The sequence below is a fragment of the Triturus cristatus genome, chromosome 11 (genome assembly GCF_964204655.1).
Source record: "Triturus cristatus chromosome 11, aTriCri1.1, whole genome shotgun sequence".
In the NCBI taxonomy this organism is placed as follows: Eukaryota; Metazoa; Chordata; class Amphibia; order Caudata; family Salamandridae; genus Triturus; species Triturus cristatus.
In genome coordinates this window covers 818,999,181-819,021,799 of record NC_140594.1, presented here as the reverse complement: position 1 = coordinate 819,021,799, position 22,619 = coordinate 818,999,181, and the positions used below count along the sequence as shown (strand labels likewise).

The following is a 22,619-nucleotide window of genomic DNA, read 5'->3' as shown; positions in this document are numbered from 1 at the left end:
TATGCAGGAGAGCTTTCTGGCCTCCCCGCTGCCCTGGGGACTGCCATGTCCCCGGGGCTTCAATTACAAATAATGCTGGGGCTACATGTCCCCCCTGCAGGCCTGGGTACTGCCAACTTCCCAGAGCACAAAAAGAGAACGATGAAGGGAGTCCATTGTGGACCCATGGCCCCAGGTATGTCAGGGACTCTCTGGGACTGTCTGGGACACAGTCAAGGACTTGGGCAAGGACTGGGAAATGGGTAGTAAAAGTACGCAGAAAGAAGAGTACAGCACTGCCCAGGATCATACAGGAAGTCAAAGGAGAAAAGGGTTCCAAAGGGTAAGCCTGCACGAAGAAACAAGATGGCTAAGACTCAGAAAGCAAAAACAACAGTTGATGGACAAATTTGAAGAAAAGGATGGTGCACCAGCATAGAGTCAAATCAGTCCATATGTTTTCCAATTTTAACTTCTTTAATAGTTTTTCAAATATAAAATCTTGGACATCAGCCAACGCGTTTCGTTCCTAGAGGAACTTCATCAGGGCTGAAACAAATATATAAATACAAACTCAATACAACTGCCACATTTAAAACATATAACATACGACATTTATAAACATATAAAGTATATATATATACACACATGATTATTTCATACTTAAACAAATTATTATTGACAATTAGTGAAAAAACAAAACAGTGTTATCCAACAAACAATTAAGTTAAAAAATACATATATATACACATATATATACACATACATATACATATAGCAAAATGTATAAATGTTTCCTAAAAATTAGGTCATTATGTCCAATGACTTTTGAGAAAGATAAGAGCAGAGCAATATTATTTGTTCTTAGCATATTAATTCCTATATAACATCGTGAAAACAGAAAGAAAACAGATCAAAAAAGAGGGGAAGGAAACTTATTGTGACCACCACCATAAAATCACCAATATAAAAGTCTCACCGAATATATCATCGCGTCTCCAAGAGGTCGCCTAAAAAGGTCAAATTGCTTATTTGTATAAAGACAATGTTCTTCAATTTAGTATTGAATTTTAGATATTTCCTCAAGGTTCATAGTAAAAATGTAAGTATTGTAATAAAAGGCCCAAGTCATAGCCCTATTCAAAAGAGAAAAGAGAGATATAGTACTATAAGTATTACATGAAAAACATGTTGCTACAATAAGAAGCTAAAGTCGTAAAAAGCCTTACCTTAGTTTAGTAGTTGCCTAATTAATGGCCTATGAACCTATCAGCAAGAAACAGAGAAAAATATATGTATAAGGAAATATGTCCATAATATAGTAAATAATATAACCAGAGAAGGCAGAAAGCAACAACAGACAAAATCCTAAGAAAAGCCACCAAGATCGCACCATTATCGGTATATCAAATGAAAATAAGAAGGACACGAACACTGAGGCAATATTTATATGAGTCCACACAAGGACCGGCTGTGCCATAGGGAACATAAGATAAGGGGCCAGATGCTTAAACTGGATAGAAGATCCTTATAACGAAGTGCCAAAATAGAAGCGCGACGTCCGCGCGAGCACATATCAGAAGCCCTGGTCCCTCTACAGTCTAGCACAGTAATTACCGGTGACAGTCTAGAGACATGTATAAATTTATCACAACCTGTTCCGAAAAGTGCATTCAACTAAAAATAAACGTGCATGCAAACGTTTCAATAAGTTAATCACAACCAGTTCAGAAAAATACATTCAACAAGAAAATAGACGATCATACACACGCCTCAGCACACAGCGTGACTGATCATACAAAAACCGGGTATTCCGTTCTAGAAATCATCACTGAACTGAAAATCACTGAACTGAACATTATATATAATTAAAAATAAAATCCTCTACCCGACTAAACGCGCTCAACTCGAGCCAGGAAACGGCCCCAAGTATAAGTATTGGCGATAAAGCAATCACGGAAAATTGAACACTAACCTCATTTACTACCAAATACATGTAAAAAAATAGTATATATATTCGTACGGTCTTACCGTTGAGGTATCGTAGATCGCGGTCAAAGTACCAAGGTTCCGTTCCGATCGTTTGAACAGAAGCGCCATTTTTTCTTCGTTTAAATAGACAGATGCCTGTCCGTAGTCCTTCTATACTTGCCATAGCCTAAGACATAGTAACCATCAAAACGAACGCGCCATCTTTGAAAGGTGGTTTGTAGTCTACGAACTGATTTAAAACCACAGTAATAACCCAGAAAAGAAACGAAACAAAGAGTAACTAGCGATAAGAAGCGCAAATTATTGATCATAGTAACGAATAATGAAATTAGTCCCATGATACAAATAGTCTCATAAGAAATATTACAAAAGGTAAAAAAACAGAAAAGATGCAAGAATAATCCCGCTATATCAACCGACAGTAGATTGCCAAGGCATAATAAAAACCACCAAACGTTCACAAGATGATTGCGGCACCATTTGAATATTTTAGACAATTTTGTCATCCGGAAATATAACGGAGGTCATAAGAGTAACATATCACATCAATAATATGAAATGTTAAGCATCGATAAGATATATACAATACCAGAGTCAAAAAAAAAGAAGAAAAAGACCGCTGTAAATTATAATATGTTAACAGCTCGCATATGAACAATCTAACAATATAGAGAGTTGACTGGAATACCTGTTCACATTAAAAATCAGTAATTAGGTATAAGCTGTGTATACTGATTATATCCATGAATTAGCAGTCATATGATCTGCCCTCAATAAACGGAATTTAATAAGTTCTCAAGATATTGAGCATTGACCCTGATTATTGACCCACTTGGAGTAGTTGGGATATGGTCAAATCGATACTGAAATAACAAAGCAACAAATAATAACGTAATATAAAGTGATGGCGTTACATGTCAGAGTGGTGGCATTTCAGAAAAAGCCAAGATGTGTACTATATATGTAATAAGAATTACTCAAGAGCCATATAACATGACACGAGGATTTAAAAGAAAGTAAATAGTACGGTGAAGACCAAAAGATTCATATTCAGTATAAATGGTCCAATTGTAACGGCCCATATTAATTAATAAGTATATATGATAGTATTTAGAATATGTATAGAATGATACAAGGATTAAGAGGGAAAGGACAGAGAGGACGAGTGATAAATTTTCAGATAAGTAAAGGAATACTTCATATATGATGAGATAACAAATACATCATTATATAAACAAATCAGCAATCAGAATAAGACCTTTACTCATATCATCCATATATTAAAACCTAGAAATGTAAGTTTAGATCATTCAGATCTTCCACAAACTGTATCACTAGAGGAAATAATGCATTTCCCCATCCGTATTATGACCCAGTCGGGTCGCTTTAAGTCTACAGATCCATTTTGCCTCCATTTGCCTTAGTAATAGATCCCTATTACCCCCTCTGTTCGGGATAGGCACATGGTCTATTGCATGGAACCAGAAGGTTAAATTATCTGGATGTTTAAGAGAAAAATGATTTGTAATTGGATACCTATTATCCTTAGATTTTATTGCCCGACAATGTTCCTGTATTCTTATTTTTAAGCTGCGGATGGTACTGCCGACATAGATGATATCACAGTTACATCCCAATATGTACACCACATGTGTTGTATTGCAATTTAAGAAGTGGTTTATTTTGAAACTTTTTGGGGTATTGTAACTAAATGAAAAAGTCTTATTTTTACCGAAAGGACACATATTGCACATACCACAAGTAAAAAACCCCTTTGGTTTTGGTGGTAGCCATGATTGTGTTGTTTTTGGTGTCTTTACATAACTGGGACATAGAGTGTTTTTTAAAGAGACACCCCTCCTGTATGTAATGGAAGGTCTGGTTTCAATTGAGTTCTTCAGTCCCGGTATTTCCGTTAGTAGGTGCCAATGTTTGCGGAAGATATTGAAGATGGCACCACTTTGTGCTGTGTATTGTGTAATAAATCTCGCCTTGGGGTCAGTACTGACTCTACGCGGTTTATCTTTTAGTGTGTCATCCCTATTCAGATTTGAAGCCCTAGATTCTGCCTTGTCAAGTGTGGCCCGTGTATAGCCCCTCTTGGCAAATCTATCTTTCACATCCTTAATGTTAGTCTGAAACATTACTTCCTCGCTGCATGCTCTCCTTATTCGAGTCATTTCCCCAAATGGTATATTATTCTTGACCGAACTGGGGTGTGCACTCGTAGCATGCAGCACTGAGTTGCAAGATGTTTCCTTTCTAAATAGTGTGCTATGTATCTGGCCCTGTTTAATATAAAATTGTATATCGAGGAAATTAATGCGTTCCCTGTCAAATGTCATGGTGAATCTAACATTGTACTGATTGTCGTTAAGAAACCCGACATATTCCTCAAGATGAGCAGCAGAGCCAGACCATAAGCAAATGACATCATCGATGTACCTACCCCAATAGACAATATAATCAGTCCAAGGGGAGGCACCTCTGCCCCAGGCATGCTCCCTCTCAAACCATCCCATAAAAAGGCAGGCGTAAGAGGGAGCAAACCTGGAGCCCATCGCAGTACCGTGGATCTGTTGGTACCAGCAATCATCAAAGAGAAAAAAGTTATTGGTCAATATAATGTCAATCATGGACATGATCATCTCATTATAACCAAATAATCCTGCATCATCTTTGTCAAGGAAAGTCTGCACCGCTTTCATACCTAAGTTCTTACTTATACAGGTGTACAGACTCTCTACATCCAGAGTGACAAACAAAAGGCCATCCACCCACTCAAAGTCCTTAAATTTAGTGAGGATATCCTTACTGTCCCTAATAAAAGATGGTAAATTGGGGACATGTTTCTGGAGTCTCAAATCTACATATTGGGACAACTTTTCAGTTGGTGACCCTACCCCAGAGATGATAGGTCGTCCTGGGGGAAATGTTCCCCCCTTGTGTATTTTGGGTAGGGCATAAATACATGGGGACGATGGGCTATCCACCCATAAGAATCTGTATTCATCCTCTGTAAGTAGGCCAATTTCTTTCCATTCTGTCAATCTTGCATTAATCAGGTTGGTAACTGTTTGAATAGGGTTACCACGGATCTTTTGATAGTATTTATTATCACCCAATTGTCTAGAAATCTCCTGCATATAGTCACTGTGGTTCATAATGACCACATTCCCTCCCTTGTCAGCCTCTCAGTTGATGGACAGAATGCCGAACAAAGTCTTACATTCACCCAAGTACAGAGATCTGGGCCTAAATCCATCGTTTTTTTGCTCACCATGCCATTCCAGTTTTAACCCAGCCATATGCAAATCAGTCTTGACCCTGTGTCTCATTGGAACAGGCCAGCCCGAACTGCCATGCCAGGTCCTCCCTGGACTGGAAACAAGCATCCTAGGACCGGTTTCGGGGTTTCACCCTTCTTCAGCCAGGATAGCTTGATTCCAGTGGCATGGAGAGCACGGGACCAACGTCTGGGCATACCCGTCCCACTCGGGGTGACAAATGCAAAAACAACAGTTGATGGACAGAATGCAGAACAATGTCTTACATTCACCCCAGTACATAGATCTGGGCCTAAATCCATCGTTTTTTTGCTCACCATGCCATTCCAGTTTTAACCCAGCCATATGCAAATCATTCTTGACCCTGTGCCTCATGGGAACAGTCCAGCCCAAACTGCCAAGCCAGGTCCTCCCTGGACTGGAAACAAGCATCCTAGGACCGGTTTCGGGGTTTCACCCTTCTTCAGCCAGGATAACTTGATTCCAGTGGCATGGAGAGCACGGGACCCACGTCTGGGCATACAATGGATTTAACCCAGATCTTTTGACTGGGGGAGAATGCTTGTAATGTCAGCATTCCGCCCATCATTTGTTTACTGTAAGACTCAGAAAGGACAGACACTCATGAGGCGATTTAGCAGTAAGAAAATCTACACCCAGGAGGAATGTGCAAGACATATATATGAAACAACATTAATTGTAAAGAGGAGTGTGGAGTAAAGCACTCAGAAGCTCCACATGGTAAGACTGAAGCTCAGTAAGTGTCTCACCCACAATTGCTGTTACAGATACTGACTGCAAATACTGACATATAGGATATGCATGCAAAGGCAGGGTCTGTGGAGCTAATACCTATGGTGATGTTATAAATGTTAAATCATAAGGGACACTGTTCCGAGTTGAGGGTGTATAGTCTCACCTGCTCAACAAATGGAGATAGAAAGATTAAGAATAGAAGAGAAGGTGAGAGAAGAAGGAAAAAGAGAGAGGTAGAGGTATATCCCCAGTATCAAGGATCCAATCCCGAAGGGGAGGGCCAAGTCTTGCCTCTTAGTTGCCCTCACACACCATCGGACTTTTGCTCCTCGGCGGGCCGGCGCTGCAATGCCCGACGGGTCCCCCGAAAGGGTCACTTTCGCGGAGATCTTTTGAGAGAAAAGCTGTTAGGTGAGTGCAGGTATGTGAGGTGGATCCAATGGGACGGTGGTGAAGTGCATACAGGAGTGGGTAAATAAAACTACCTAGTGGTATCCAAAGGAAAATCTTTTAATAGTGTGGTGCCCCTGGTAGATTAAAAAAACCAAAAGGTTGGTGAGTTACTATAGGGCTCAATGTGCCTGTGTAACTAACAAAAGGTCAACATGTTTCACGCCTGGTTTGTCTGAGAGATCAATGGCGTTTCTTCAGGACCTAGATGATGTGATAGTTGTGCACGATAAAAGTGGGGTTCCGGAGTGAAAATGGTAACCCACATAGGTGAAGGGTGGCTTGAGTGCGACCACAGGGCTAGATTCCCTAATGTGCAGTGTAATTCTCGACTTTTAGATATACCCAAGACTCAAAGATACCCTCACATGTATGGGAGAGGTCTCCCAAGGCTTTAGTCCGCTGGCTGCCCGCACCCTATTGGGGTTGCGTCGGGTGCCGGCTCATTAAGCACCTACCCTCCGCCAGTGACTGCCTGCAAACAAAGATGTTATATATGTAGCTCAAAGACAATACTCACAGTGAACACGAAACAGCACCTAGGTAGTCAGCTGTGCCCACGATCCTGGCGATCAAACAGGAACACGCAAGGCAGTAACAGCAAAGGGGTAGAACTAAACACAAGCAAAATAGACAAGGAGCTAGCAAGGAGGAGTGCTCAACAGGAAGGTAAGTAAATCACAGGGCACACTTGGCAGAAAGCAGGTAACAAACATACAAGGTAACAGAAAGCAAGACAGCAGAATATAAAGACAGAAAACTAGAACTGGAACCGAGGAAATGGGGAGAAAGGCAAGGGCTGGAAAATAATATACAGAAGGGAAGGCTACAAGGGTATACTAGAATAGTGCAGGTTCAGGAGTCAAGAAAACAAAGTAGCTTAGAAGGCAGTGCTGGGGCAGGAACAAGAATTGAGCTAAGGCTCAGGAGTCAAGGTAGCACTGCAGGCAGTGCTGGTTCAGGAACAGGGAATTACTAAAGTTTCAGAAGTCCAGGTAGCACTGCAGGCAGTGCTAGTTCAGGAACAGGGAATTAATACGCTTCAGGAGTCAAGGTAGCAGGGCAGGCATTGCTGGTTCAGGAACAGAGAATTACTAAAGCTTCAAGAGTGAAGGTAGCACTGCAGGTAGCACTGTTCAAGGAAACAGGAAATAGCTACAGCTCAGGAAACAAGGAGTCAAGAGAGCACTGAAAGCAGTGCAAATCAGGAACAAGAAATAGCTGAACCCCAGGAATAGGAACAAGCAATAACTATAGCTCAGGAACTCAGGAAACAACGTAGCGCTGCAGGCAGTGCTAATTCAGGCACAAGGAATAGATATAGCTCAGGAACTCAGGAAACAAGGTAGCACTGCAGGCATTGCTAATTCAGGCACAAGGAATAGCTATAGCTCAGGAATCAAGGAACAAGGATTAACTATAGCTCAGGGGTCAAGGAATATCAAAAAGCTCAGGAAACAAGGACCGGTCTCACCGGAAAACAGCTACAATGGCCAACCCTGGGATGAAGGGAGCTGGGTCTTAAAATAGCTCACAGTACTCATGCGTATCAGGTGCGAGCAGGCTAGCAGCAGCCAGCCACAGGTGAGCTGAATTCCTCCACTCATCCTTGGCCTGCAGGGGTGGAGACAAAGCAGTGAGCAGGGGATTAGAGGTAATGGAGTTTCCAACATGAGCAGACTGGCTTCCACAAAACCCGGCATGGATTGTGAATGGATGTCAATTCCTAAATAGTGTCCAAATGCCTGGAAGTCAAGATATGCATGCAGGGGAGTGTCTGGAAGCATATTAGAACACTGGAAAGCCCGATAATTCGGCCCCCTGGTGGTGGGCACGAGAGCACAGGGAGTGAATCGTGACAGGGTACCACCACCTCCCCGGGGTATATTTGAAAAAGGGCGGGGAACCATCACCCTCCAGGGCAGGCACCAGCAATGTCCAAGGGTGCCCACCCCAGGGACATTGCAGTTTGCTATGGCTTGGCAGATGTACAACTCCCACCAAGCCATAGCTTGCTGAAAGCAGAGCAACGTCTGTTTCCCTGCCCACTGTGAAGTGAGCAGAGAAACAGACATTGCTTTGCAATCCAGGAAGCTGCATGTCAGCAGCTCCCTGGATCCCAAAGCAATGCCAGCTCCTTCAGAATGTGGGGAGTCTGCAGGGACCATTGGGACCTTGAGGCTCCTCCCACCGCCCCCAGCGTGGAAAATGTGGGTGCCCTGGGTTGGGACCAGGGCACCTAGACAACAGGCCAGGACCCGTTGATGGGTCTGACAGGACCAAAATATGCCCAGCAGGGGGCCGTGCGGCCCACCTCCCATGTTTAAAAAAAAATTAAATGTGGCAGGCCCTGGGGGATGGACAAGGAGAGGGGACGCACGGTCCTCCTCCCCTTTTAAAAATAAAATTATTAATTAAAAATAAGGTAGGGAGGGGGACCCTGAGGCCAAAAATGGCCAAGGATGCTCTGGCCCCTCCCTTTCTATTATAAAAAAATAAAATAAATGTCAGGCCTTGGGCTGAAATTGGGCTGGGAGGGGGGCCACACAGCCTCATCTTGTTTTCTTTAATTAAAATTTTTAAAAAGGGTCAGGCCCCGGGGATGGGGTCACTGGGGCCCAACAGGGTCCAGGGAAGGGGGGCCATATGGCCCCCTTCCAAAAAAATAAGAAGAAAACCCCCAAAAAAGCCGGCAACTAGCCAGAGGCCCTGCCCCTTTCACCACTACTCTTCAAACGTGCCTCCTGGTGTGCTCCTAATGCGGAAAGAAGTCACCTTAGCTTCTGAGGGTTCTTAGGGGCCAACCAGACCTTCAGTTACCTCCAGTAAGCCCCACACTGTGGGATTGCTGAGTGGTGGTTTCTCCACCACTCTGCAAATACATCTCTCAGCGCTTTGTTGGTGGGGTGATGAGGTCCCCTTGCCTCCTGAGGGCCTCTGGCCTAAAGTTGACTTCTTACCCCAATGAGTAGTGTGTCAGGCGGTGCGTTTGCAGAGTGGTGAAGAAACGGGGTATGGCCTCTAACGACCTCTCAGCTGTCTACCTGTGTGGGTCTTACTGGAGGTAACAGGAGAGCAAGTTGGCCTCAAGGACCCTCAAGAACCAAGGGGACTTCATCCCTAACTAGTAGAGCACCAGGAGGCGCGTTTGCAGAGTGGTAGAGAAAGGGGGCATGACATCCTACAAGGTTTCAGCAATCCCACTGTGTGAGACGTACTAGAGGTAAAAGGAGGGGTAGTTGGCCCCCAAGGACGTCTTTGAAGGCCAACTACCCCTCCTGTTACCTCCAGCAAGTTGCACACACTGGGATTGCTAAGAGGTCTTTGAAGGCCACGCCCCCTTTCGCCCCACTCTGCAAAGGTGGCTCGTGATGCACTACTGGTTGAGGCATGATGTCCACTTTACTCCTGAGGGACCTTGGGTGCCAAAAAGCCCTCCTGGTACCTATTGTAAGTCCAACACAGCAGAATTCCTGAGAGCTGGGCGGAGGCCTGGCCCCCTTTTATCACCACTCTGCAAACATGACTACTAACTAAACAAGCATTGGCATAGCCAATAGGTCTCACCTTTGGGACCTTATAAGTGTTTACCCATGCAACAGTTGATGTTGTTGCCGGAAGGATATTGTGCTGCATAACTAAATACTTATAAGGCCCCAAAGGTGAGACCTATTGGCTATGCCAATGCTTGTTTATACACCTTTTGAACCCAAAAGAAGACTAGACAGGGCTCAAGTTCTTGTTACAGCTTTCAGGTATGCGTCGGAGAAACTACTGGACAGAATTGCTCACTTAATTGTGGAAGTAGGGAAAAAAGAACATGTGACTAAATAACAAGGTAGGAAATTGGTTTCCTGACAATGGTGTTGAAACTTTGGCAAGTAGAGTAAGAACCGTCTGAGCATTTTTAAATTGTAGTTTAAATTTATTTTTAAAATTGTTTTGAAAAATTAACAAGTACAACCTGGGGAAAAGAAAGTTGCATGTCATTACAAACTCCTGCAACAGGATATGCATAGTCACAAATCACAGCATTACAGTTCTTTAAACAGGCTTTGCAACGGTCTTTAAAGTATCAAGCAGCATACCACAATTGCTGGCAACCCTCCGCCTGACACTTTGTAATTGAGGGAAGAATAAGAGTACTACAACCGAGTATTTCATGCCCACATGTCCACTGCTCTGAAACGGATTGTTGTCCCTATGGTGGTATGTGGAGGGTTGAATGTCCTTACTTGTTGAACATTTTGCTTTTGGTTAATTGGTTGAATAGTCACTAACACTCTAGACCTGCAGCGTGGTACAGGCTTTTTAAACTCTATAGTAAAATGGAGGTATTTTGTCAGATAAGTGGAGATGAATGTAGCTCATGGGTTTTTGGGGAGCAGCAAGGGAGTAGCAGCGGCTTGAGGACTGCTGGTTGCGTCCGTGCTCAGTACCCACGTTTTATTTATGAAGTATTCTCCCCTCTTCTGTAGAAGGGAATATTTGTGGGATGGGAGGGTTTTATGTCACTCATATTTGGGGTTTTCAGTGTGGGTGGAGGATGGGGATAGCTGGAAAGGGTTTCTTTTTGGATTGTGGTACTATATGCTTACACACAGGAATACCTCATGATATTACATTGCCTATGAGGGGGAGGAGTAGCCACTCGATAGAAATAACATGCAGAAGGCCTGTAACCGGCGCTTTACTTTTAACATTAAAAGTAAAGCGCTGGTGCCGTGATTATATTAAAGTAAAGAAATAGATGTTTTTTTCTATTTCTTTACTTTTGCGAAAGTGAAAGTCATCACGGTGCTAATGACCCATGAAAGACAGCTGGCAGGCGGATGCGCGCTTGCACGCTCGCGTGAACGCAAGCGCTAGGCCAGCCAGCAGCACTTTGAAAACTCACCTACTAAATGTCTCTCCGAGCAGTGCATGCGCGCTGACTCAGCGAGACCTAAAAACCATTGAAATTCACTGAAAAAAATGAAGGTTACAGGTACATTATAGTTAGGAATTAGCATTAAAAATACTTTTGAAATTCACTGAAAAAAACAAAGGTTACAGGAATGGCATTGTTAGGAAATAGAATTGAAAAAACCTAAGAAATTCACTGAACTAACCAAAGGTTACAGGGTTGTTAAAGTTAGGCTGATATTTCACTTGCACAAAGCCATAGAAATTCAGCAGTTATAATTAGGTGAGCTAACTATCACTTGCGCCCCCGCAACGCGCATCTTATGACTTCACATACTACATCACTCATGACATGGTCAGTGACATCACTGATTGCATCACTTATTAAATCTCAAATGACATCACTCATGACATCATCCACATAATCTCTGATGCAGCCACTCACACTACCATTCTCAAACCCATTCACACATCTATACCAGCACTTACACACCTACGCATACACCCACTCACTTACTAATACAGCCATTAGCATATCCACTCATACACCAATACAGCCACTCACACACTGAGTCAGTCACCCATAGAGTACTTACACACCTACTCACTCACCTATACAATCACACATTCACTAACTCACTCATTAAGTTACACAAACACTAACTCCCTTACTCAGACAGATACTAGCATGTCCTCACTAACCTATACAGTTACTGACACAAGCACACACTCACCCAGTCACTCACATACCCCATCACTTACCTATACTACCTTTCACATACCCAGTTACTCACCCATATACCACTGATAAATGCACTCACTCACCAACACACCATATACACACTCACTAAACCATACAGCCCCTCACACATGCACTCACTAACCCATATAGCCACTGACTCACCCACTCACTCATCCATACAGGCACTCACACACACCCTCACCCACCCACACAGATACTTGTACATCCATACAGGTACTATGATAACCAATGAATCACCCCTACAGCCACTCACCTACCTACTCACCAACCCATACAGCCACTTAGACACCAACTGACAGATTGATACAGACATTCACACAAGTAAGTCACTCACCCAAACATTCACTCAGACACCTAATCAGTCACTTATACAATCAGTCAGGCACCCACTGAATCATCCACACAGGCACTCATACACCCACTGATTCACCAACCTACCTTTATATATATATATATATAAATCCTGACTCTCTGCACTTCCGAGCAACTGGCGAACAGAGACACGAACCCAGCGATGTGAGGCCAGAAGATATTTTATTCAAAAACATCGAACCTGACGCGTTTCGGGCAACAAGTACCCTTGCTCACAAGTATATATATTTAACACTCATAGGATGTATCAAAGTGTTTTGCCCATTCTGTGTCTATGGAAAATGTGTTTGTACATAAGGCCCATAAACTCTTGAAAACACTCTTGAAAATACCAGATGATGTTTTCCGTGATGTCATTTGAGATGCCATCAGTGATGTCATCAGTGATGTCACTGACCGTGTCATGAGTGATGTATTATGTGAGGTCATAAGCAGTGCATTGCTGCGGGGACATGAGTTATAGTTAGCTTAGCTAACTATAACTGCTGAATTTCTATGGTTTTGTGCGAGTGAAATGTCAGCTTAACCATAAAGTCATAACTGTGTTAAATATTTTTGATTTATTAATTTATTACTAGGAATATATATATACGTAGTCATAAATGAAAAATATTTTTACAAATGTTATAATGTAAAATCCATATTCTTAATAATTATGTTACACTGTATATATATATATATTTTTTATGATATTTATAAATACAAACACACTTATATGTATATATATTTAGATGTGTAAATATTTACATATGGTAATAAATGCTAGTGGAATTTATTTAATTTACATTATATTAGGATCACTGACAGAATATCGACGACAGGAATATCGAGGTACACAAAAATCATGTACAGAATATCGATGTCAAGAATATCGACATCTTATCTCTACAAAGGTAAGTACAAAAATATCGAAACCAAAATATTGTTGTTTAAAATATCGTTGTCCAAAATATCGTTTTTTTAAATGTCTTAAAAATAATATAAAATAAATTAAATAATAAATATAATTAATAAAAACATAGAATTACAAAAAAGTTGAAAATTATAAATAAAAAATGTAATATAAAAATAATTAAACAGACATATATACAAATTATTGTATATATATATTTACTTAATAATATTGATAATTATTTTATTAAATTATAAAATGTTAGAAACATAATAAAAATTATAAATACATATATACATATACATACACCTGTAACATAAATATAAAAATAAAATATATATATAATAAATTAAAATGTTACAATAATTATTTAATTCAAAAACAACATTTTACACTACATTAACTAAAACAGTAGGGAAAATGTTGGATAGCGTAGAGGATAACATTTCTATTCCCACTCCAGGGAATGCAAAAGTAGGGAAAGTGTTGGAAAACAGAGGGGATGGCATTACTATTCCCACTCCAGCGAGTGCAACAGTAGGGAATGTGTTGGATAGCTGTGTGGAATAATTTACTATTCCCACTCCATGGTGTGCAACAGTAGGGAAAGTGTTGGATAGCGGAGGGGAAAATTTACTATTCCTACTCCAGCAAGTGCAACAGTAGGGAAAGTTTTGGATAGCAGAGGGGATAACATTACTATACCCACTCCATGTAATTAAAGAGGTGCTCTTGTGATTTGGCACCCTATGATGACCCCCGACTACCATCATTTTAACTGACTTTAGTGTGTTATGTTATCCTACCCTTAATGTAGGACGGTCCTGCATATGCCTGCTTCTCTACTGTTTTGTAATCTTATTGTTTTTTAGTGGGAATTGTCACAGAGTAGAATCGTACATTTATATTATAAGTGCTTACTATTGGCTTTGACATGGCTTCATATCATCTTGTTCTTTGACTTTGACTATTGGCTTTGGCATGGTCTCATGCCATCTTGCTTTCTGACTTTGCCTTGCTTCTGCTGCACAGAATTATGAGTTCCTACTTTTGGCTTTGACATGGCTTCATATCATCTTGTTCTTTGCCTTTGACTATTAGCTTTGGCATGGTCTCATGTCATCTTGCTTTCTGACTTTGCCTTGCTTCTGCTGCACAGAATTGTGAGTTCTTACTATTGGCTTTGACATGGCCTCATGTCTGATTTTGCCTAGCTCCTGCCTACACAGCAGTGCTTGTGATTCATATTCAAGGTCTTTTTTGCTCCTCGTTTGTTTTTCGCACCTCACTGACCAGAGAGAACTGGATATTATCAGTGGAATGCGCATAGTCTGCCTCGGAGCCATAATACAGAGGCCTGGCAAGCCACTGTTTTTGGCCTTGACGCAGACTGGTACAAGCTAGCTCGGTTCTTTATAATGAGAAATGAGTGAGGTTTGCTAGAAGCTTCGCCTCACATTGAATAGTATTAAAGCTAGAGGCTTTGGCAGCCCAAGCAGAAGTTCACCACAGAATAGACGTATTGCTGTGATGGTGTCGGAACTTGGGTCCTGGCTGGTACTTCTTCCTGATTTGATTTGATTTGTCCATTTCTAAAGCGCACGAATGCCCGGAGCTGTCTTGGCGCTATGAATTGTCCAGTTTCCGGTGCAGGTCTGGAGTTAGTGTAGTTTATGCGGTGAAAAGCCAAGTCTTGATTTTCTTTCTAAATATCTCCAGAGTTGGGCTGTTTTTTACATCAAGTGGTAGTAAGTTCCATGTCCGTGCTGCGTGAACGAGGAAACTTCTTCCTCCCCAGTTTGATCGTTTAAACTTGGGTATCGCTATCAGTTTTTTTTTACCAGATCTGAGAAGCCTTGAAGGTTCGTAATGTTTCAGGTGTGTTTTCAGGAAGTGAGGGCCTTTGCCCTGCAGTGCCTTGTAGGTTAAGCACAGTGATTTGAACTTGACTCTTTTGGCCACAGGTAGCCAATGGAGTGTCTCTAGTTTATGACTAATAGGCTGAAACTTTGGAATTTCCAGTATCAGTCGTGCCGCTGCATTCTGGAGTCGCTGCATTTTTTCCATGATTTTTACTCTGGCTCCCGCATATAATGCGTTACCGTAGTCCAATCGAGACAGTGCAAGGGCTGTCACTACCGTTCTGCGTGTGTCTTGAGGCAGATATGAGAGTATTTTTCTTATCATTTTTAATATCAGCCAGAAAGACGAGGCTAGTTTGTTTACTTGGGCTTCGTATGTTAATTTGGTGTCTATCATGAATCCCAAGTTTTTAGCCTTCTCTGAGGGTTCTGGTCTTGTTCCCAGTTCAGGAGACCACCACTCTGGGGACCAGATATCAGCATTACCTCCCAGAATCATTACCTCACTCTTTTCTCCGTTGAGTTTGAGGCAATTTTGTTGCATCCATTGACTAACTTTTAGCATGCATAGTTGGAATTTCTTGGCTGTTACTTTATTGTCTTTGCCTATGGAAATGACAATTTGTGTATCGTCGGCGTAGGATATTGGTGTAAAGCCATTTTCTCTTATTACTTCAGCAAGGGGGGCCACATATAAATTAAAACGTGTTGGGCTTAATGAAGAGCCCTGTGGGACACCGCATGGTACTTTAAAGGAGTCTGACTTTGCTTCTCCTAATTCAATCGTGAATTTTCTGTCCTTGAGGTAGGATACGATGAGATTGCACGCGTGGTCGCTAGCTCCGGCTTCCCTAATGCGTTTTATTAGTATCTCGTGGCTGACCGTGTCGAAGGCCGCCGAGAGATCTAATAGCACCAAGGCGGCCTTTTCCCCCTTGTCTAGTATACTTCTAAGTTCCTCGGTGGCCGTGAGGAGGGCTGTTTCTGTTCCGTGCCCTTCCCGGAATCCGAATTGAGAGTGGTCAAGCCAATTGTTGTCCAGTAGGTACCTTGAGAACTGTTTGTTCAGCAGTTTCTCCAGCACTTTTGCGGCGAAAGGAATCCTAGCTATGGGTCTGTAATTGCTGGGGACTTCACTGTCCAGATGGGGTTTCTTCAGTAGTGGCCTGATTGAAATGGTTTTCCAGTCATTTGGAAATATGCTGGTGTTCAGAATTACTTCAAACAATTTTTGAAGTGCTAGTCCTATTTGTTCTGAACATATTTGCAATATCTTCGGTGGACATGGGTCTAAGGGACTGCCTGAGTTGGTTGTCGTTATTTCCTTAATAATTTGTTCCACTGTAGGTAAGGACCAGTGAAAGGATGGGGTGCCGCTGGGTTGGTTGTCTAGTTTTGTGTTATTTGTGGGGTTTTGAGTTATATGGTCTATCTGATTGTTTTTAAATAGTTCATATACTGAAGACACTTTATTGACGAAGAAGTGGCCTAAAGTATTGCAGAAGTCAGATGATATATCCTCTGGATTATTATTTTTGATTTTGGCAAGTTTTTTGACTACTGCGAACAGATCTTTACTCGAGTTCTTGGATTCATTTATTTTGTGTACAAAGAATTTGCTTTTTTCTGCGATTATCATATTTTTATAGGTGGCCAGTTCATTTTTATAGTCTACCTTTAATTTGGGGTCATATTGCGATCTCCACTTTTTCTCTGCTCTTCTACAGGTCTGTTTTTGTGTTTTTAAAGCTTCCGAGTACCAGGGTTGTGAAGGTGACTTCCTTTTGAAGGTCGCTCTTTTCTGTGGTACGGAACTCTGAGTGGCTGTTTTTAACCAATCGTTGAATTGCGTGCAGGCTATATTGCTGTCACTTTCTAGCGTTGGAAATGAGGAGTTCATTACCTCTACTAATATTTGAGGGTCTACTTTTGACCAATCAGGATAAGTGACTCTCTTGGGAATTTCAGTTGGTTTTCCCAGGTCCTCTATAGTCTCTAGCTGGAAGGATACTAATTTATGATCTGTCCATGCGATCGGGTGGACTTCTACCTTTGTTAATTTTTGGCAGGATGTAAAGATACCATCAAGTGTATGTCCTGCTACATGTGTATCTAAATTGACTTTTTGGTCTAGATCAAAATTAGCCATTGCCTCTTTAAAGGTGTTGATTCTGGGGTCTGTGGTTTTCTCCAAATGTAAATTGAAGTCTCCCAATATTGTATAGTCCTGGTTCATTACACAAGATTCAAGGAAGGGACTTAATAATTCAATGAGCGTTTTTTTTGCATTTGGTGGTCTATAAATTAGTAGCCCATTGAAAGTATACTTGTTTGTAACCATAATTTGAAATGTCATGGTTTCACAGTCAGAGTGGCTACCTTTTTCAGAGCTCTTAATCCTGAGGCTTTCTTTAGCTATAATCGCTAACCCTCCTCCCCGTTTCATTTTTCTATCTACTCTATATAATGAGTATTTTTCGGGTATTGCTAATGAGAGGTCGGCGTCGGATGCTTCATCCGCCCATGTTTCCGTTACAAACAATACATCGACTTCTTGGTTTTCGATCAAATAGGCGATGTGGGTGTTGTGTTTTACCATTGATCTGGCGTTTATTAGCCCTGCCTTGATAGTACACATTTTAGTATTCTCTATATTGTTATTTATAGAAATCTTATTTGTGTTATTTATTGTGGCGAAATCGAATTTAAGAGGGCAGCAAGGACATTGCTTACCTTCTTTCTGCAGATCTATTAGTGGGCAAGTTGCGGAGCATCTTAACGACAAGATTTCTTGTGAAGTGTATTTCCTATGAACGATTTCTTTATCCTTTTGAGCAGGGGGTCTGGCCCTGGGCTCTGTCCTGGCGCGGACGGGCGCAGACGGGCTTGCCTTAGGCGCGCCTTCGGCGCGCAAACGTCGCTCCCGCTGCGCTCGTCCGCTGCGCTTCCTCTGGTAGCACATATTATAGGCGGATTTGGGGGGCGTGGCCTGGAAGTGGGCGTGGCCTAGAGTCTCACCGGAATGGCGTCAAGGAATCGTTGCAGGCGGCGCTAAGGAGCGCTCTCAGCTGTTTGTGGTAGGCTTAGTTTGTTTTAAAAACAGATACACAGAAATATCACATTGATTTTAAAAATATTCGATCTTAAAGTGCTCCCGGCGTGTGCCTGCGGAGTCCTGGGCAGTTCTGAGTGCGGCGCTCGGTTTGGCGCTTAAATATGCTGCCTGAGGGGGCGTGGCCTGGAAGTGGGTGTGGCCTAGAGTCTCGCCGGAATGGCGTCAAGGAATCGTTGCAGCCGGCGCTAAGGAGCGCTCTCAGCTGTTTGTGGTAGGCTTAGTTTGTTTTAAAAACAGATACACAGAAATATCACATTGATTTTAAAAATATTCGATCTTAAAGTGCTCCCGGCGTGTGCCTGCGGAGTCCTGGGCAGTTCTGAGTGCGGCGCTCGGTTTGGCGCTTAAATATGCTGCCTGAGGGGGCGTGGCCTGGAAGTGGGCGTGGCCTAGAGTCTCGCCGGAATGGCGTCAAGGAATCGTTGCAGCCGGCGCTAAGGAGCGCTCTCAGCTGTTTGTGGTAGGCTTAGTTTGTTTTAAAAACAGATACACAGAAATATCACATTGATTTTAAAATGTGATAGGGGCTGTTGATAGGGCTGTTGATAGGGCTTCCCCAGCTGACGATGGAAAGAATGTTGCATAGCCAGTTGGTGAGGTGTTCCTAACCACACTCTCTCTCTCTCTCTCGCTCTCTCTCTTATATATCTATTTTCTACTCTCTGCTACCTGTACATATTGCATTTTATTCTAATTGTTTATTGTAGGTAATTGGCATTTGAGAATCTGCATTTACTGCTATATTTGGCCTACCGTTTTCATTAATAAACTTATGTATGTTATATTCCATACATTTGGATTTGTTTTTTTTTGCCCTGCCATAAGGAAATGCTGCGTAATTGCCTTGTCGTTTGGGGGTGCTGTGCAAAGTGTACTATTTAAAAGGTGCAGTGGTGAAAGGTACCTCACCTTAAGGGAGTGTTGTGTTTTACCTCTGTCTTAAGGGAGTGTTGGGGTAATGGGTGTGACTGTAATGACTGTTTGCTGTTCCGCAGGAGCGTCAGGAAACTGAAGCGAAGTCCTCAGCCTTCCCCAACGGTCTTCCGACTCTATCAGACTCTAGAGACTCAGAAGACTCGCTAAGGAAAACAGGGAAACAAAACAAGGGAAGGAGGGTTGCACTTCTTTGGGTCACCGTCGTCCGGTTCCTCAGAAAAGGAGACCTACACCTGGCATACAGCCTGTAAGACAAATACTACTATGTAAACACTACCACATACAACCCACTCCCTGTGTACAACTCCGCCCTTGACTGCACCTACCCCTGTGTCGTGTTTTCTAAGTAGGCAATGAGAAGGCTTCAAGGGCTCACAGTAAGATCCTGTACGAAGGAGAACACGCTGTTAGCATGAAGTAAGAACCATGGAATAACCCAACCCCACGCCTAATCTCCCTCTGCTGTCTGCTTACCCCGTAGGATGGTGTAGAGGAATTACCAACTCCCTGGACTCTGTATGCCTGATAACCACTGTGGCAGGTAGTCTACTGAAATAGATATACAATATGTCAGAACAAATCTACCTCCCCTCTGAGATCACTTTAGCTATCATACAGTACTTGAAGGAACATGTGGCGCAAAAGTGCTTTACCTTGTATCTGTCGAGAAGATCATCAACACAGTGATTCACGCAAAACCCCAGAGAGTACCAGGATATTGATGGAGAATGAGATGACTGAAAACACCACACTAGAGCGGGTTACGGTGGAAGCCTAACAGGGAATTAGGCACTATTCACAGCTCTAGATGGCTGACAGGAACGGTGTCAGCCAATGAAGTGCGTCATATAAGGAGGGGAAAAATAGGGAAAAAAAAGGAAGGTAATAGGGACTGGATCTAACTGCGGAAATGAGCAGAGAACGACCCCAACTCGATGTTTTGGGAGGCACTGGAGAATGCCTAGCAGGAAGGGACAGTACATGCTTAACAAGCACACAACTCTTAATCCATGCACTTACAAGGAGGAGAAGTTCTGAAATACCAGAACGACACAGAATTACCGTGGCACCTCTCGTTGGATTATGAAGGGGAAAAGGAGCAAAGTCCGCCCTGCTCGTAGAGGTCTGGAAGCAGGCAGGAACAAGCTGACCCGAGGAATGGCAGGACGCGGCGTAAGGCAGCCGGCTTCGTTCACCAGCGCGAAAGCTGGAAACAGGAAACAGCGGTACCGGAAGTCTGGCAACTGAGCTTAGGGACGGAAACGAATCTCGAGACAAGAACGCTAAGCGCGTTTCCTTGTCTCGAGAGTTCTTAAATACTGCTGCGCCGGGAGCCGCGGACCGTGGGGCATGACAGTGACATGATGGTGAGCAGCCCCATTTATTACATCTTGGCGTCATTTCTCACAGGATTCGAACGTTGATTTTAAAAGGGGAAGAAATATGTTTTCTACGAAATCAAAAGCAGATACTCAGATACCAATTGAAATTCCTGGATGGGAGGTAGTTCCATATAGTGCATTAGCTCATGAGTGGGCTAATTGTGCTGGTTTGAGTGAGAATTGGAGTGTGTGGTTAGCTGACGTTGAGCCAGTGCAAGTGCTTGCGTGTTTACAAAAAGTGCCAGTGAAAAAGGAAGAGGAACTCTCTACATTAGGATAAAGAGGTTGGATACTTTTAAATGCTTATCGTCTCATGCATGAAAAATATGTTCAGTTGCAAAGTGAATGTGAGAAATTAGAGAAAAAGTTAATTGAAACCACAAATACCTCTACCATGTTAACCTGTTAGATTAAATTATTGTCAGATAAGCTGGAAACCTACCAGGCTGTTGCAGAAAAGGCTGCAATTCGTATTGCACAATGCAAGTATAAGAGAAGGAGAGGAAGGGTTAACAAGAGAAAAGTAAGTTTAGCTATTGCAAAAGTTGGAATTGACTGGCATCCTGAAACGTGGGATGGAAATATTTGGGATTCCTCTGAGTTTTCAGACTCTGGTGGAGAGTGTGATAAAGTTGACAAGCGTAGCCAGGCTGACAAGCATAGTGAGTTAATGGAACGTAAAGTTATTCAGGCTCAGCCCATATATTGGTGAAAAATTCAAGGTGGTCCTAATTATCCACAGGGAGTTGCGATGGACTCTATGGAGGATTGTACTCAGCAGGAGATTAATGACATTTCAGACAGATTCCGACAGAGACCAGGAGAGTCTCTGTTTACATGGATGGTTAGGTTGTTTGATCTGGGCGCTGTTGGAGTAATGTTAGACCATGGAGATGCAGTGAAATTCTGTACGCTTAGTTCTGATTCTACAGTGCAGGAGCAGTTTAGGAATTACAGTGACAATAATCAAATCAGCTTGTTACAGTTGGCAGTGATTGGATGTAGTCATAAATACCCAAAAGAGTCAGACTGGCCAATGAATGACACACCTTGGTATACATTGAGAGATGCTTTACTGAGGCTTAAGGAGGAGGCAATGAAAACTGATATTTTTCTGGACAATGCTCATAAGTTGATGGAAGGGCAGTTGAATGTGTCTTTGTGAAATAGAATAATTCGTACAGCTCCCCCTACATATAAACAAGTGATGATGACTTTGCTAATCAATCAAACTGGTAACACTTTGGCGCAGGTGGTTGAGGCAGTCTGTGAGTTAGGAGAATTGGGGAACTGGATAAAGACTGAAAGAGCTTCCAGGTCTGAGACTCGTACAGACAAAAACAGAATGTCTAGAAGAGATATGTTCTTTGCTTTGTTGAATGATGGAGAGGAAAAGGAGAAGATAGATGGTATAGATACTAAAAGTCTGTGGGAAATGTACCGGAAAAGAGGTTTGGACAAGGAGGAAGGAAGTAGGAAAGTGAATAAGCAAAATAAAACGCAAAGACAGGCAGATGAGGGTGAGGACGAGGAACAGCAAGAAGGAGGGGAGAGACCTGCTCGCTCAAGCAGGAAGGAGGGGAGAGACTTAGAAAGCGAGTGGCTCCCTCGAAGCTATGAAAGATTGTACCCGGATTTGTCTTGGGCAAAGGTTGACAAATACAATGCAGATTAGGAAGTAGGTCAAGCTCCGGTACAGAGATGGACTCGCAAAGATAACAGACCTTATGTTTACATAGAAATTCATTGGAAACATCGTAATGTTAAAAAAGCCCGAGCCCTAGTAGATACCCGAGCGGAGGCTACTTTGATATATGGGAATCCCAGAAAGTTTAAAGGACAGTACTTCACAATTACAGGCTTAGGTGGTAAAGAGACACCAGCAGTGCAGACAAAGGTTCAAATGAAAATAAGCAGAATACCAAAAA

At 42.5% G+C, this 22,619-nt stretch overlaps 1 protein-coding gene across 4 annotated transcripts in view; it reads right to left on the bottom strand.

Annotated features, from left to right (window-relative positions):
- SLC19A3 (solute carrier family 19 member 3) overlaps positions 1 to 22,619 on the bottom strand; it is a 618,290-nt gene that overhangs the window by 397,872 nt on the left and 197,799 nt on the right. The window lies entirely within an intron of this gene.